The sequence below is a fragment of the Hylobates moloch genome, unplaced genomic scaffold (genome assembly GCF_009828535.3).
Source record: "Hylobates moloch isolate HMO894 unplaced genomic scaffold, HMol_V3 SCAFFOLD_11, whole genome shotgun sequence".
Classification (NCBI taxonomy): Eukaryota; Metazoa; Chordata; class Mammalia; order Primates; family Hylobatidae; genus Hylobates; species Hylobates moloch.
This window is the reverse complement of record NW_026652286.1, coordinates 97,863,703-97,881,451: the sequence shown is the minus strand read 5'-3', so window position 1 is coordinate 97,881,451 and position 17,749 is coordinate 97,863,703. Positions and strand designations below refer to the sequence as shown.

Here is a 17,749-nt window from a genome sequence, read left to right as displayed (position 1 = left end):
AGATAGCCAAGCCAAAAGGCCAAGCCAGGCACCTGGCATGCAGTAGGTGCTGGAAACCGCTCCCTGGCCCTCCTTCTGCGAGAACTGAGGTCGGGGTGGCACAGGCAGTCCTTGTCTTTACTTTCCACACACGTGGTTTGGGGCTTTTTTCCTCTGTGCGCACCATCTCACTCCCCTCCGAGAATTGTGGTAGAATTTGAAATATTCACATTTTAAGTGTTTTTTTAACTTTTGGGCCAGGCACAGTGGCTCACGCCTGTAATCTCAGCACTTTGGGAGGCCGTGGCGGGCAGATCACTTGAGCCCAAGAGTTCAAGACCAGCCTGGGCAACATAGGGAGGCCTTGTCTCTATAAAAATTACAAAAATTAGCTGGGCGTGGTGGCATGTGCCTGTAGTCCCAGCTACTCAGGAGGCTGAGGTGGGAGGATCACTTGATCCTAGGGGGCAGAGGCTTCAGTGAGCCCTGATTGTGCACTGTACTCCAGCCTGGGTGACAGAGTGAGAGATCCTGTCTCAAATAACAACAACAAAATATTTTGTCCTGAGGAGACAATGAGCACTGACAGTTTACAAAGCATTTTTCAAAACCAGCATCTTATTTGTTCCTCAAATGGTCTTATTCCCATTTAACAGATGAGGGAAGTGAGAGTCAGGGATCCAGAGCCATCCCATAGGTAAACAGCAAAGGTAAGATGACAGCCAAGGCTTGTCTAATGTCTGATGCAGACACGAGCTCCACACTCTCTGCAAAGGGCAGGGAGAGGTGACAGATGTGAAGAAAGTTGGGGCTTAGACACAAAGGGATGCCACAAAGGATGACAGCATTTTGAAGATGGGGGAGAATAAAATTTTAGAGCCTGGATTTAAAAGACAGGGGGCTGAAGGCATCTCAGAGGAGTGCCTGTGGGCCAAGGAGGCCGAGAGAGAGGACACCGTCATACAATTTCAGTAGTGAGGCTAGGAGTTCAGGGAAAATTGTCCTATTTCATCTCTGACCCAAAGATCTGGGGAAGAGAGCCCTGGGCCAGATGGTGGTGCAAGAGGCTACATATGGGGTAGACACGGAATCTGTTGAAGTCTTACTTCCCAGGTTGACCTGGGCCAAGTCAAAGTGAGTTCTGAGCCTAGACCCTTAATTGCCATCTACCTACAAGATCTCCACCAAACAAATAAACAAAGGATGTGGGAGCAACTAGGGAAGGCCGTTGGTCCTAACTGTAGAACCAGCCAAGAGGACCTCCAGCTTGGGGGTCATGGATCCTGCCGCCTCTCCACAGGAACCACCAACAGCCCAGGAATATAAAAAGCCCAGCTGTGAAGTTCCTTTTCCCTCTCCTCTCTTCCCTCCCTGTTCAGTGTAGTCCCCTGGCAACACTGAGCTCTGACAGGCTCTTTAAGAATCCCCTCCTGGAATCGCTTGAACCCAGGAGGCGGAGGTTGCAGTGAGCCGTGATCGAGCCACTGCACTCCACCCTGGGCGACAGAGCAAGACTCCGTCTAAAAAAAAAAAAAAAAAAGAATCCCCTCGTATTCTCCTGTCCAGTGGTGACCTGTCAGGGCCACATCAGGTACAATGTCAGGTACAACCACACCTGGGTGGGAAGGAGAGGACCAGAAGGATTAGTCCTGGAGGACACTCCTGCCTGGAGATTTCCAGGATCTCAAATCCACCATTACCAGCTCCAGAAAGAATGCTCCCCTCTACCTCGTTCAGCACACAGAAGACTGGTTACATGTTTCTAGACTGATCTCCTGCTTAACCAGCTGCAAAGGAACGCTTTCAAAGGGAAGATGAGGAATCCCTCCTGGGTCCAGAGAAGCTGTGAGTCTATATTGTGAAGCAATTTCAGACAGTCTCCTCTTGCTTTCAAATGTACTTAATCAACATGAAAAGGATTGCAAGGGCTGGAGCTCTTACAGGTAGAACTAACGGAGAAGAATAATGCTCATAAATCATTTAGCATACAATCCAAACAGAGGTGTATTTTTTTTCTTAAAGGAAAAGGCAATGCCAAAGAAATAGAGTCATATAGGAAACCAAATACATCGTGACTTGTCCCCACATGTAGTGTGTCTCCAAGTAGGGCAGGGCAGCCTGTTTACATCATCGTCATCTGCAATCTGACCCTCAATACTGATTCTCCAGCTTGGCTTCCTCCCCGATTCCCAAAGCTCAGATCTGCAGAGGAGTCAGCACCAAGGAAGGACAACTGATAAAAACAGCTGCATTCCCATCTCCCCCAGCAGCCCAAAGCAGGCACCAGCTCTCTCCCGAGCAGCCGGCTCCACCCCGGGCAGCTGGGCCTGAGCTGGAAGCTGCAGGGGCCAGGAGGGCAGGCCCAGAAGACCCAGGCTGCATTCTTCCAGGGCTCAGCTCAGAGAGGCCTTCCCTGACCACCCCAATAGAATAATGCCCAGGCCCCAGTCACTCTCTGCCAGAGACCTGCTTTGTTTTCCCTTCAAAGTAATTATCACTAGTTTACATTATATTATATAGATGTTTATTATATGTCTCCAACCAGGATCTAAAATTTATGAGGGCAGAATATTTACATGTGTTGTCAACAGTTGTATTCCCAGCACCCAGAACAGCACCTGATACATAGTAGGTACTCAGTAAATATTTGTGGAATGAATGGATGACTGAACAAATAAAGGAATACATAAAAATACATCCTTCTCTCTCCTCCAGGTAATGTTCCAGATTGAGAAACCCTTGCCTACTCCAAAGTAGGAAGCTGCAGTTGGGAGTGAGAAGTCTGTTAGGGGTCTCTGCTTCTAATTGCCATTTTGACCCAGAGGAAGCTATCCCTGCTCACTAGCCTCACCCTCTCCATCTGCAGAATGGGAATCACTCCAGTGCAAGGAAGGAGAGGGAGGAATCAGGGGAACTGACGTTCACTGTCTTCTCCAAGTGCTGTGCACTGTACTAGGCACCTGACCGACAAGCATAGTCTCATTCATTCCATACACAACCTTCGTTCAAGATTAACATTATTATTCACATTTTACGGATAAGGACACTGAGGCCCAGAAATAGAAAGTAACTCACTCAAACTTGCACATATACATAGGAGATTTTGACCCAGATCCTGAAGCCACTTCTACACAACAGGACGCCCCAGTGCAATTTATCCTTTTTCCCCTGTAAAGAACACATCACTCCAGAAGAAAATTCAGACTCTGCCCAGTGGAATTTGAAGATCCTGAACTCTGCACTTTCCCAGAAGTAGGAGGCGGGACAGTGAGGGTGACAACTCGTCTTGGTGTGTCTGAAACTTTCCGGGTTTTGGCACTAAATTCCTGTGTTCCAGGAAACCCCTCAGTCCCAGGCGAACAGAAAAGTTGACCTCCCTAAGTGAATGCAGCCATAGCCAGAGACCCTGAAAACTCTGAACCAAAGACCACGGGGTTTTCTCAGAGGGAGCACATTCTTCACATCTTCCCACAGGCACTGAAGGGAAGGCCTTGCTGTGCTGCACCCCGTGCACACATCATCCAACACTGCACCTGCACCCACATTTGTGCCCACAGCAGAGGGAAGAGCAGGAACCTTCAAGGCATCATTGCCTTCCTGTGCCCTGAATGCAGGCTTTGGCCTCAGAACAAGAAAAGCATGGGCTCCTTCCCTAAAGGGCAAGATGACATCCGCAAAGAGAGGGCGGCAGATTCCTGGAATTCCAGTCAGTGAGGCTTTGGTTTTAGCCAGACTCCCTCCGACACAAAGAGCAAAATTCAGGACTACCAATAAGTTCCTAAGAACCACTGGCCCATGGGATGCACACTCCAGGACTCCCAGATCAAAGGATTCAGAGGGAAAGGTCACCTCTGTGGGATCCTCTTTCTGCACAAGAAGCTGTCCTTCTATTCTCCAGCCAGAGGTTGGCGGAACCTTTACCGCATAGCTTCATTCTCCTGCTGCCAGAGAGATGACCTGTCCAGGGCTCAGTCCCCCACACCACCACTACCTTGCTTCACCTCCAGTGATGGTCAGCATGCATCCTGGTCCACCTCTGACCTCGAGCATGTGCTGATCTGGTCTTTCTTCTGGAACCAGCGATAAAATAAGAGCAATACCAGCCCAGAACTGCAGCAGAGACCAAGTGGAGGTGAGGGTGGGGGTGAAGAATGACACCAGGGTGGGTATAAGGGTTGCACAGGACACGACTCCCTCCTGCTTTTGAGGTTTCTATTTTCAGGGCCTTAAGAGAGGTGCCCTTTTGCCTCTTTGTTTTTCCACAATAAAGATGGCTCTGATCTATATCTTGCAGCCCTCCCTTGTCGTCATCCTCCTCCCCCTCCAGCCTGCCCCATCTATTACTGTGTGTTAGCATGTTGCTTTATGAATGTTCTTCAACTTTTTCATTTGTGTTTTCTGTAGTCATTGGTTCTGTGCCTTCTGAGTTTTCCTAATTTTCTTTCCTTCTTCCTCAGCATGCTATATCTTTAACCTCCCTCTTCTTTCCTACTACCCCAAAAGCAGAACCCTCCTTCTCCTTCCCAAGCTGACCCCACCTGGTCTCTGACCCTCCATCCCATAGTGATGCCCATCAATTGTGAGTGTGTGTGCATGCACATGTGTATGTGTGTGTACCTTCAATCTCCTACTTGGGCTACCGACCTTGATTTACAAACATACAAAGTCTACTCAGACCCATAGGCATTATACTGAAGTGGAAAGAACACTGGCCCAGCACGCAGGATCTCACCTGTGACACCTCTTGGCCCTGCCTATTTCAGAGACTTGGCTTCTTCACCTGTAAAGTGGATTTAAAGCCTCCCCACCCTGACTCCCTTAAGTGTTGTGAGGACTAGGTAAGACAAGAGATTTGAAGTGCTTTGTAATTCATAAGATGGATTTAAAGAGTTATGTAATTTTTAAATTATTTTCTTAGCCCTCTGGAATTATATTCCTCCCATCTCTCTCTTCCCTTTCACCACCAAACTTGTGAAAGAGCGATTTGCGCTCACAGCTGCCACTTCCTCACTTCCCGTTCTCTCCTGAGACCCTGAAACCCGGATACTGGCCCCGCAACTCCAGTGCGGCTGCCACTGAGGTGGCCAGGTACTCCCATCCACCCAAGAAGTGACCATTTCTCAGTCACAGCCCTCCTATACTCAATACGTCCACAGAATGCAGCACACATCCCCTCTCGCTCCCCGAACCTGCTCATCTTTGAGTCTTTACTATTTCTGTTAATGGTACCCTTTTCTTCCAACCACCCAAGCTGTATGAATCTTGGAATTCTTATTGATTTATCCCTCATGACCATTCAAACTCTCTTCTACCTCTCACTTTAACCTGCAAACAACCCAGACCGCACACATTCCCACACAGGCACATTTTAAGCCCTAACTGGCCCAATTTCCACATATGTCTCTCATATTCACTTTCTCCTGTCCCATTACCAACATGCTTGCTAAATCCTTCATTACTTCTCACTCCCAGACCATCACATTAGTCTCCTAACTCACTCCTCTCTGCTCTGATCTGCCTTACACATTAGTGTCCGCAAGATTTTTTCTAGTGCAAAGTCTTCTCTTGTTACTCCTTATATCAAAAACTTGCAATGGCTCCTTGTGGGCTATGGAATAAAGTGCAAATTCCTACACCTGGCATAGAAAACCTCCCAAGACATGGTCCCAATCTAACTTTCCAGGCTCAACTTACAATCTACCGCTGTGCTGTGGTCACACTCCCAGTAAATTAGTGTATTTCAAGTCCCATGACTATGCTCTAAATTCACCTGCCTCAGGGCCTTTGCATATCCCTTCTATCTGCTGGAATGCCTGTTTTCCACTGATGCCTATTAGAACTCTACTCCTCCTTCAAGCCCAGCTCAAAAGTGATTCTCATCCCTGAATCATTCCCTGGTCACCCCAAGGAGAAGCAATGTTTCCTCATCCAAACTCATAGCATGTTGCCTAAGATACCTTTCATCTTTGCATTACAGCTACTTACATTTGTCCTATCTCCTCTATCAGGCACATTCATTACAGAATTCCATTCAGTACATTTTAAAATCCATAGTAGTTATGCAATCAATATTTGTTGAATTAAAAAAATGGATGACTAAATTAAGTCTCCCTGGCAGTTTTCAATCCAAGGACCACATGTAAGCTTTGCTTACTGACGGCTGACAACCAGAGGCCTCCTCCTCCATTCAAGAGTCATTTGGCACAGCCAGGTCCACAGCCAGCCATGCCCCCGACACACTTATTCCCACCTCTTCCTCACCTCCCAACCACCCATACCCATCTCCAATCTCTTCCACCCTGACTTGCCACTAAAACCTCTCTCCCCAGGTGCCAGTAGCTTTCATGCCGACGAGCGAAGGAATAGTCTCTTACTGTTTCCCTTACTGGAGAGTTTGGTCTTTGTTTCAGCTGACTCTTATTCTCATCACCAAGCTTTCTACTCCTTTGGTTCAGTAATGCCACCCTTTCCTGATTCTCCTCCTAACTCTCCTACCCTGTGTCTCTTGTGGTTTCTCTCGCATCATGTTTTAAACACTGTGTTCCTCTGGACTCTGCTTTTGCCCACTGCTCCTCCCGCTCTGCACATGCTCCCTGGGAGAGCTTATGCACCCGTCATGGGCTAATGGCACTCACATTTGTGTCTCCAGCCATATTCTTGAACGTGTGTATTCAATTTCCTGCTAGACGTCTCCAGCTATATGTTCCATAGATGTTAGAACTCAATATGAAAAGAAGACAGAAAAAGAAAAAAAGAAAAACAAAGAAGGGAGGAAAGGAAGGGAGGAGGGAGGGAGGAAGGGAAAGAGAGAGAGAAGAATCTATCTTCCAGAAGACCTATTTTTCCTCTTATGTTTCCTGTGGCAGTTGTTGAACCACCACCCCCCTAGAATGAGGTCAAAACTTGGAAGTCTCCCTGGAGTCCTTCCTTTCTCTTACTCTCCCACATACAGATCAGTCCCCCACCCCCTCGCCCCCGCCACCTGAAGATTTTTCCTTCTACCTAGTTCTGGAACCCAGCCCCTCCCTCTCTCACAGCACCACCCCTCACTCCAGGCCCTCAGGCTCACTTGCCTGCAATACTGCAGTAGGTCTCTGACTGGCTTCCTGGTCTTGCCCACGTTCATCCTGCCTTCTTATACTGCCAACGTGATCCTTCTAAAACACAACCTGTCTAAGTCACTCACCTGAAATCCCTTCATGCTAATACTGGCTGCAGTTTACTGAGCGCTGTCTGTGCTCCAAGACGGCTGTTAGCTTGTTATGCTGATTAGCTCACTCAGTCCTCACAACACCTCAATGAGGTAAGTACTATGATTTCACCCTCTTAACAGATTAGGAAATTGAGGCACCAAGAGATGACGTTTTTCGCTCAAGATCACCAGCTCGCAAGTAGCAAAGCAGGGCACCTGGCTGCTTCTCAGCCGCTATTTCATGCTCCCTCTTCAGGGGACACCGCTGGTGAGATAAGAACTCTACACTCCTTAGCAAGGCATCCGAGGCTCTCTGTGACCTGTCCCTGCCTGCTTTCCCGTTCATCTCTTGCCACTCCTTGGACCAGAATCCAGACTTGCTTACTTTTTGCACACACACCAAGCTGGTTCAGGCCTCCATGCGTTCGTGCAGAGTAATCTCTCTGCTTAACACCCCCTCCTCTACATTTTGACCTAACTACTCTCTGCTCAAGTCAGGTTAGACGGCACCAGGGCTGGTTCCTGCCAACCTCCCGAACAGCATCAGCCTGAGCCGACTATCCCTCTCCAGTGTGCCCACGGTCCTTGCCCTTGAAGTTTCCTTCTTGGTTCCCCCCACCCCCGCACTAAAGAGTAGGCTCCTCGAGGGTGGGGACTCTGTCTCCTTCGTCTCTGCGCCTGCAGAGTATGACACAGTGCCTGGAACACAGTGAGTGCCCCATAAATATGCACTGAGCTGAGCTCCATCCCACCCAACCAAGGCCCCGGTCATTTCAGATCCCAGATCACCCTGGTGCACAGCCATCTCTTTCTTCCTGGAATTCTCTCAGCACATAGAATCTGTGCCACTCATTCAGTGATTAATTAATCCTATTTCATCAGGTGACATCTCCTGCATTGTAATCTTCATTATTATTTAACTTTTATTGTTACTTTTCTTTTCATAAATTGCCTTTCCATTTAGAGGGTAAAGTCCTTGAAGATGGAAGTTAGGGGTTAGGTTACATGTGTATTTTCATCTTTTTAAGTATCTTGTAGATCTTAAGTGCCCAATAAATGTGCAGTGATTTAATTTAACACAGTCTGGGGAAGTTGAGATTGGGCTGCAGTATATGTTTAGGGCAAGGCACGGCATGAGAGAGAAGCGGGGAGACATATTTTAAAACAGGGGCTACTTAGAATATTTGGGCTGAAAGGGTTATAACCCAGTCTCTGCTTATCCTATCTCCACCCCTAGCAAGAGAGTCACCTGATGGCTTTGAAATGAATTTTTACTTGGATGTAATAAAATACAGAGTTACAATTATGAATTCAGAAACAGAGGTCACAAAGTATGCATAAATGCCAAAAGTATCTCTGCCCTCCATGATCAAGAAGCTGCCTGCCTGGCCTGCTAGACACTGAGGAATGTGCTGTGTGAAGAACGTGGTTGTGGGGAAAGAGCCCACCTGGGCCTGGGTTCAGACTTGCCCTTTCGCCAGCTCTCTCCCGCCCTCCACCGTCCTCCCTGGAAGGGACTCCACACCCAACAATACACTTCCATTAAAAAGAATGTCCAGCCCCACTATGTACCACACACATAAGCAAAATAGACATAGAATGGATACAAAATAAATGCCAAGAACTCAGACCTGAAAAAGGATCCATGATTAAAATATGTATGGAGCACCTTCTAACTCACTCCTTTCTAGGAGTAACGTGTAATGAACATGTAAGGGACACAAGCCCTGTGCTCAGCACGATGCTGAGTTCTGGGACTACGGTAGCAACAGCAAGAGTCCCTACCTTCCAAGGGCCAACAACCACTGTGCGCAAGGCACCACGGGGATACGAGGAAAGATCAGACATGGCGCTCATGCTCTGGGAGTGTACAGTCTAGTTTTGTGAGATGTGTACAGTGTTCTCTGAGAGCCAGTCACACCAGACAGTCTCTGCTAAGCACCAAGAACAGGTATACCCCAGGAGCTCAGAGCAGGGTAAGGAAAGGGTAGATTCAGCCGGGCCTGGAGGAGTGGGAGAGAGGATCACAGCGGGAGAAAAGGAGTCAGCAGAGGGAGGAGAAGGACAATAGAACGCAAACCTTAGAATGTTGCAAAGAGCTGTCTCTGACTGGGAATGTGGCCAATTCACAATTGAAATGGGAGCGATGTGACAGGGGAAGGACCCATGACAAGATAGGCGAGCTCCTTTAAGGCAGGTAGGCTTGGAAGAGAGGTCTGGAATTAGAGCCATCGACTTCTCCAGAACTCACACCGATAAAACCAGGAGAGTCCCAGGCAAACTGGGATGCGTCGTTCAACCTGTAACAATGGGATTAAACTGGGAGCTTGAGCCACAGGCCATCGATGACTTTTTACTGAGCGAGCACAGCACTGTTAAATCCACTAGCCATGTGCCACTCACAATGTGGCCAGGGACCAGCAGCATCGATGTCACCAGGAGCCTGTTCAACACAGAATCTCAGCCCCACACAGACCTGTTGATTCCGAATCTGCATCTTAACACAGTGCCCAGGTGACTCCTTTGTATTGTACCTTAACGTTTGAGAAACACAGCTTTAATCACCCCTTCTCCCCAGAGACTTAACTCCAAAACCAAGGCCCTGCTACACAACTTGCCACCGAGCCATGAACTACACTTCCTCTTCCAGGAAAGGAGCAGGCCTTTGCTTCTCACCCTGTTCACCTGGTCACTGGGATTCTTTCCAGCTCTGATGTCTCTGGGATTCTAACAGCTCTGAGAAGGAAATTTGCTCTCTAGGTCGAACCTCTCTCCCTGCCTTCCCCCTCTCCACACATCTCTGGGGAAGGCAATTCCAGGAGCCCCAAACAAAGGGCACCATGCCCCACCCTCTGAGCAGAGGAACACAGAGGGTTGTACTTCTCTCTACTCAGATGGCGAAAGTGAAGCATGGTTTGGGGAAATGAAGCTTGGGAAGAATGAGCTAATACAAGACTCCCCCAGAGATGACACAGAGATTCTGGAGCCCTGAGTTTTACCTATTGCTTCAGGGTACATGGGCACACATGGACACACTCTCCAGGCACCATGCAGTGAGTTAAATTGAACAGTTTGCTGACCCAAGGCACCCATGACTCCAGGCATTTTGCTGGTTGGCTAGTGGAATACCACCCTGTCCAGGGCTCGGCCTGGCCTGACTCTGCTCCCAAAAGCCCCTAGAGAGAGGGCATTTGGGTTTGTGATTTGAAACTGTGGACCTCTTTCTGTAGTTGAGAGGGGAAGAATGTACTCTAAGGAAGGAGAGCAAAAACTGAGGCCTTGTAGTCCCGTCCCCAAAGAACACTGTACAGCTCTGCCCATCGCCTGGCTCTGCTGCCTTCCCTGAAGGGCCAAGGAAGGGAGAGCTACAGGAAGGAAGCGGGGCCACTTGTAATTCTCCTGATGTCCAGACAAAGCAAGTTAAGTAAATACTCAAAGTCAGGCGTGCTGGCTCACGCCTATAATCCCCATACTTGGGAGGCTAGGCAGGAGGATCGCTTGAGCCCAGGAGTTCAAGACCAGCCTGGCCAACATAGCGAGACCTTGTCTCTACCAAAAATTTTTAAATTAGTGCACTTGTGGTCTTAGCTACTCGGGAGTCTGAGGCGGGAGGATTGCATGGACCCAGCTGGTTGAAGCTGCAGTGAGCCATGATCACCTGACTGCACTCCAGCCTGTCTCATGTAAATAAATATTTAGAGGCTGGAGGTGAGGTCCCAGCCTGAACTCTGTACCTCTTGGTTAGATTTGGGGATTTTCTGAGCAGCATAGTCAGAAGGCCTAGCACCATGGTCCCCAGATACCAGAGATTCCAATAAGAATTAAAATGAAGAGCACATAAGGAAAAATTTACCATGGTGAAATTCTATTCCGAGAGCCATATATTCAGGGACTGCAAATATTTTACCTCATAATGAAAGGTTTTTTAAACTCTAAAAATACCTGGCAGCTGGGGGTAGAGAGGAAAGGTGGGAGAATAGTGAGTAAATTTGCCCATCTCTAAAAAGAAAAAAATAATTGTTTAAATAATATAAACAAAGCTTTAAAAATGCTCTGTGGAGCCTAAAGGGGTGATGAAATTATCTGTCCCAGAGCACTAGCCCCGCCCCACCCACAGCCTCCCCAGAGCCCTAAGAGCACATTCCATGGCTCCTTCCCCTGCACTCCAGAGGGCTCCAATGAAGGTGGGATGGAGGATGCCGGATGTCCCTCGGTGTCCCCTGCCAGTGCTCAGAGCTCTGTCGGCCTGGACACCTTGGTGCCAGCTTCAGCCCTTCTCCCTCTGTGCCTGGACTTCTCCATGGTACACCTGCCAACTGCCCAGGCCTCTTTGGGGACAGACACTTCACCCACGTGGCAGTGCAGCCACCTCATCCCTGGAGGGTGTGGGGTCTGAGGGGAGAGATAAAGAGGAAGAATGGGCTCTAGAAGCCAGTGGTCACCACTCCTTGCCCACCCCATCAGCATTAACATTCCTCCAGGACCCACAGCCATCAGGGATAAGGCCCCTTGGTGAGGGGTGCAGGGGGCAGGGCAAGCAAAGGGGCAAGGAGGGTCCCAGCTGCAGCCTGGCTGGCCCCTGGCCCCCAGCATGCCTACAGCGAGATGGGGGGCTCCCTTAGGGATGCCATTCAGGCCATGTCTTTTGCAGGAGGGGAAGCCAAAGAAAAACATGTATTTATAACATGAACTTTCCCCCTCTCCTTCCCCTCAGCTAACTGATTAATTAAATGAATACAAAGGCCGTCTTGTTGGGAGCCCCAGCCGCATGGACCCTCTGTGTTTTCTTTAAGCCGGCCTAGCAAACAGGAAACAAAAGGCTTAATTCTGTCTGGCTTCATGAAGGGGGCTGTATGTCACAGCCAGAGTCTGGGGCTCCGCCAGACCCCATGGAGCAGCCACAAGGCAGCTCGCGACCCCCAGCCTCCCAGCCAAGCCCACATTCTTCCTCAACCTGGGCTGATGCTAAACTCGCTGGGCTCTTGGGGAAATGCCTACCCAGCAGGAAAGAAACTAAAAGGAGCCAGGAGCGCCTGAGATAAGGCTCTGGAAGAAAACCTTGAAGGAAGTGAGGCTGAGGAATTTGGTCCACATGGCCATTAATAACAGGAGAGAGGGAGGGGGTGAAGTCTGGGGCTTTCCTGATGGGGTCGGATGAAAAATCACCATTTTCCAGCTGGCACACTTCCTGCTTCCAGTGAATCTGTCAGATACTCCTTAGCTTGGCAGCCACACAGGTGGCGCAATCTCCCTTTCACAGGTGGAAACTCCAGCTCGGAGAGGGACACAGGCAGCAAATCACACAGCGCCAGGCACCTTCTCCAGTCAGCCTTGACTCTCTCTCCAGGGCTTTGCCTGCTCTTCTGTGCCCATTCCTTGTGGACATTTTCCATATCGTCTGGGAGTCCCCAGAACTTTGGAGGGAGGCTGCTTTTTTTTTCTACCAAGGAAGAAAGCAATATCTGAGAAGGATGAAGTTCCAGAGGTCACAGAGGTTCTGAAGAGCTCATCGGGCCGAAGGCTCTAGGCATCAGCAGTGAGGGGGCTTCACTCAGAGCCCCTGCATGTCTCCTCTAGCTCCCAAACCCCACTAGAAAGTGGAAAGGAAGACCCCGCTTCCTCTGGGGGTAGAATGGCCATAACCAAGCAGCAATCTGGGTTCAGCCCCAGCCTAAGCTCTCAGGTCAGAAAGGGTTCATGGAAACCAAGGCCCTGGGAGACCAGTGAGAGGAGCTAAAATGAGCAATGATGGCACAGAGAAGGTGGCCCCAGGCTGAATCTGAGGACGGTGGTCTGCATTAAGGGATCCCCATCAAGTTCTCTACTTCAGAGACTCACGATTCATTCACCAAAGCTTTACCAAGTCCCTCGATGTGCAGTGTACAAAAGGCAGAGACCCCCTGCCCATGAGGATCACACGGTCTAGAGGGGGAGTCCCTTTGGAAGACAGGCAAGAGACAGCAAGGAGACAAGGGCCCTGCCTGGGTCATTCACTCAGTTGCTCAACCGTTCCTCATCAAGGGCACTGGGGATGCAGTGACGGTCAACCCAGGCCCTGCCCTTGATGCCCTGGAGCATGTCTCATGGGCAAGTCAGACAATAAACTCCACATCACATAAATAAATATGTGACTGCAGACTGTGGTGGCCTTGGTGCAGGAGAAACATGGGCATGGGTGATGGCTGTGGCTTCAGCGCAGAGAAGAGACAGAGGGCCAGGGGGAGGTTGGGAACTGGCGGGAGGCACTGCAATGAGCCAGGCAAGCGGTGGCAGAGACTTGGGCTCATGGGGTGGCACGGGGCATGGAGAGCCATGGCTGGGCCAAGATTCACACCTTACATGACAGGTGGAATTCACAGAACCTATCACTGGGCTACGAGGAAACAAGGGAGGGTCAAAGTCAAGGCCAGTGCCCAGGTTTTTGACTGCAGAAACTTGGTGAATTCTGCTACTATTCGGTGACATTGGGCAGGTTGGGGAGGCACAAGTTAAGGTGTAGGGGGAGGAGATCAAGCTGGCCTGGTCCTTTCTATTCCCTCCCCTGCCTCTAACCCTTGGGAGGGACTCTCTGCTCATCCCTTTGCCTTATTTCTTCATGGGACTAATAGCTGTGACCATGGAGCACAAAATGCTTTGGCAGGGGGACCCTCTGGTCCCTGCTCCAGTTACCATCTGGGGGAAAGGCCAGCAGCCAGGCTCTGACGATGTACACTGAAGGCAAGACAAGGTGTTCTCAGCATAGACAGCCCTAAGAGGCCACTGGTGTCACTATCTATAGATGGGAAAGTGGAATCACAGAGGAGAGGAGACACCTGCCCAAGCTTCTCAGCCATGGGTGATGGACTGAGGTGGTCTGGCTCCAAGACCAGGGTTATTCAATGAGTAGATGTTGCTTCTGTCTTGTCCAGTCCACACGCATAGCAAGGAGAGGCCCAGTAAGTTTTGTTTTGTTTTGTTTGTTTGTTTGTTTTGTTTTTTTGAGACAGAGTCTTGCTCTGTCACCCAGGCTTGAGTGAAGTGGCAAAATCTTGGCTCACTGCAACCTCCACCTCCTGGGTTCAAGTGATTTCTCCTGCCTCAGCCTCCTGAGTAGCTGGGATTACAGGCACCCGCCACCACATCCGGCTAATTTTCTTGTATTTTTAGTAGAGATGGCGTTTTACCATGTTGGCCAGGCTGGTCTCGAACTCCTGACCTCAAGTGATCCACCGGCCTTGGCCTCCCAAAGTACTGGGATTACAGGTGTGAGCCACAGCGCCTGGCCAACCCAGGATATGTTAAGCAGCCCAGGAGCCCACATTGCTGACCCGGGAGAGTAAAATATGCCACACTGTTTTCTTTTGGAATAACGTATTTAACTTCCTGAGTTGGTTTTTCTTAGATGGATAACATATTTAATTAGCACTGAATGCGTGTGCAGGGCTGGCAGGAGTACCTGGACCTCAGTGAAGGTGAGAACCGAGGAATGTTTTGCCACAAGAACGGGGTACCTGGGCAATGGTGGGAGCAGCCGTTCTCCCCGCTCACTGAAGCTGACCGCCTCAGAGCAGTCTAGGAGCTTGGGGAGCTCTCAGAGGGACTGGGGCTGGTCAGCAGGGCACAAGGGCAATAACATGCCACCTGGGGCTGGGCTGGGGCAACAGGTGAGATCAACTACCAAAGAGGAGGAAAAAAAGGGAAGAAGGCTGGGTATGGGGGCTCAAGCCAGGAGTCCCAGCACTTTGGGAGGCCGAGGAGGGCAGATCACTTGAGGCTAGGAGTTTGAGACCAGCCTGGCCAACATGACAAAACCCTGTCTCTACTAAAAATGCAAAAATTAGCCAGGCACAGTGGTGGGTGCCTGTAACCCCAGCTACTCAGGAGGCTGAGACAGGAGAATAGCTTAAACCTGGGAGGCGGAGGTTGCAGTGAGCCAAGATCGCGCCACTGCACTCCAGCCTAGGCAACAAGAGTGAGATTCTGTATCAAAAAAAAAAAAAAAAAAAAGAAGAAGAAGGAAGAGGAGGAGGAGGAGGGGGATGAGACAGGTGAGGGAGTAGAATCTGCAAAAGAACAAAAAATCAGAGGAGGAGCAGTTGGCAATAAGAGAGGGCATCCATGTGTGAGGGGCTCATAGGTCAGATCTATAGCGTTGGGACCACTGATCGTCTTAGAGCAGGCCCCTGTTATCACAGGTCAGAAACTCGAGGAAGTGTACATAAGAATGAGCCTGCACTGATTATTTTACTGCCCTGTGAAAAGCCTGTCTTCCAAATTCACTTGTACTGAAGGAAAATCCAGTGAGACACTCAAATTACCTCACTACCATGGAGGGGGAATGAAGATACCGACGGAGAACCTGAAAGCAAGTTTCAAAGGGAGAAATTGTCCCCATGTGCCGTCCTTCTCACCCTCAGGTAAAGAGGGGATCCACGGCTGAAACTGATTGATGGGGTATGGTGTCATATCACCCTCTCCCCCCACTTTTGCCTTCTGGCCTTTCTATCCAAAAAGCTGATGGGAGCAACCCATCTAGACACAGAATTCCTCGTCTTGTTCGGGGGGAAAAATCAGCTATAGAAATGATGGTGGAACATTTGACTTCCTCCATGTGAGGATTCCATGCTAGGCTCCTGACTCAACTCATCTCTCTGCTGCTCTCTTTTCTCGTCAGTAGATGTGAGAGCCCCAACAAGTCCCAAGAGGATGGGCTACCAGGCCCACCCCAGACTGTGGTGCTGGGAAACACAGACAAGGGACCATCAGCCCTTTTCAAGCTTCTCTCCACCAAAGGCCTTGCCTCTGAGGGCTGCCTGAAAGCCCAGCTGCTTCCCCGCATTGGTCCTGCAAGGACAAGGATTATGCTGCTAATGTGGTTTGCAGGGAGTGACCGCCAGCTTCCCTAGGGCCTCTAATCTGCAACCCCTGGCTGCAGTTGTGGCCCAAAGAGGTGGCTGCAGCACGTCTGTGTGAAGGGCAGAGTGGAGCAGATACCGAGATTACCCACCCTGAGATCACCAGGACGCCATTCCAGGAGTCCCACCAGCCCTGCACCAGCAGCTGCACCCAGGACCCTGGGGGATGTGTGTCTTCCCCTTGGAGACTCTCCAGCTAACCCCTACGGCAGCCCTGGAAGAGCCTCAGCTGTAGGTTTTTTTTGTTTTTGTTTTTGTTTTGCCTCTGCTTTGGTGCAGGGAAGGGGTCTGAGGCAGAGCTGTGTTGTTATGGGGTCCCCAGTGTGGGACCCTCCCAGCTAAAGCCCCAGGAGAGCCTTGACAGGCAGCTGAGGACTCCTACCAAAGGCCACGGCAGAGCCTCTCTTAGGCGGCTGTTGGGCTGAATAGCTGAATAATAGGTTTCTGTGGGTCCCCAGACAAGTGGGAGTTCAGAAAGAGAGATCCCCACTCAGGGTAGGGGTGGCTTGATCCTTGGCTTCAAGGACCTTGTGGGGAGGCTGAGAGGACCTGGGTGGGCAGTCCCGGGGCACAAGCAGCAGTCTCTGGGTTCACTGCTCAGCCGCCCCCTAAGCCTGGGCAGTAATTAAATGACTCTGAGGGTCACAGTGGCTGAATTCATTGAGAAATGTCAGCTCCCTCCCATCTCAGATGCAATGAATTACACAGGACCAAGGTATCCGTGAGAGTCATCACTCAACTACTCCAAACACAAACCTGCCCCAACTAAGCAAGATCTCTGTCCCCTCAGAGAAGCAGGGGTCCCGGCTGGGGCCGACTCCGACAGCAGCACTCTCTGCAGCGATGCTGACCCGTGAAATGTGGCTAGTGAGACTGAGGAGCTGACTTTCTGATGTGAGTTCATTTAATGCATTTAAATTTAAGTAGCCACATCGCTTATGGCTTTACCCAATAGGGTAAAATCCAGTGATGCCAGGGAAGTACCTTCTTCATACCCGCATACCATGCACTACTACAAAGGCATCTTCTCAAAGTATAAAGCACCAGGGCCCCTGCTCAGGAGGAGAGGCCCCTTCTATCTTCGCAAATCATCAGGAGTATTTCATTCCCTGTAGCCACTACAGGAAAGCTGTGGTTCTCTACCAATACTTAGAATCATGGAAAATTAACAAGGATGAGACCTTGGACATGATCGAATCCAATGCCTTTGTTCTAATGATGAGGAAATTCAGGCCCAGAGAGGTGAGGCAGCTTGCCCAAGGTCACAGGTGCAATTGGAGCAGGGTTTGACCCAGGTTTGGCTTCATGGCTGTCAGATCTTCCTCCTCCCCTGCACTGCCTCTGAATACCAGCACTCTCTGTGACAGTGGCCTTTCCACCCTTGTCCCATAAAAGCCTGGTTAGCAACACACAGCATGAAGCTTCTCGGTGAGGATGTTGGGAGCCCCCATGATGGGAAGGCTTCCGACCACTTGGGATCTGGTGTATGGGGACAGAAAGTGGGCTCAACAGAAGACGGTGTCCCGGGCTCAGGCCTTGTTCCAGGCACTATCCTAAGCTATAGGCCTCAGAGAGCCCTAGAGAAACCAGCAAAATGCGCAGCCCAGCCCCAGACACAGTCAGCACGCACAAGAGTCAGTGACTGAGAGAAAAGATGCACACACCTCAGAGCCCCTTCTCGGGT

The 17,749-nt window shown here is 50.0% G+C and overlaps 1 protein-coding gene across 10 annotated transcripts in view; it reads right to left on the bottom strand.

Annotated features, from left to right (window-relative positions):
* Window positions 1-17,749, bottom strand: part of PKNOX2 (PBX/knotted 1 homeobox 2) — a 321,964-nt gene that overhangs the window by 221,087 nt on the left and 83,128 nt on the right. The gene's annotated exons all lie outside the window — the stretch shown is intronic.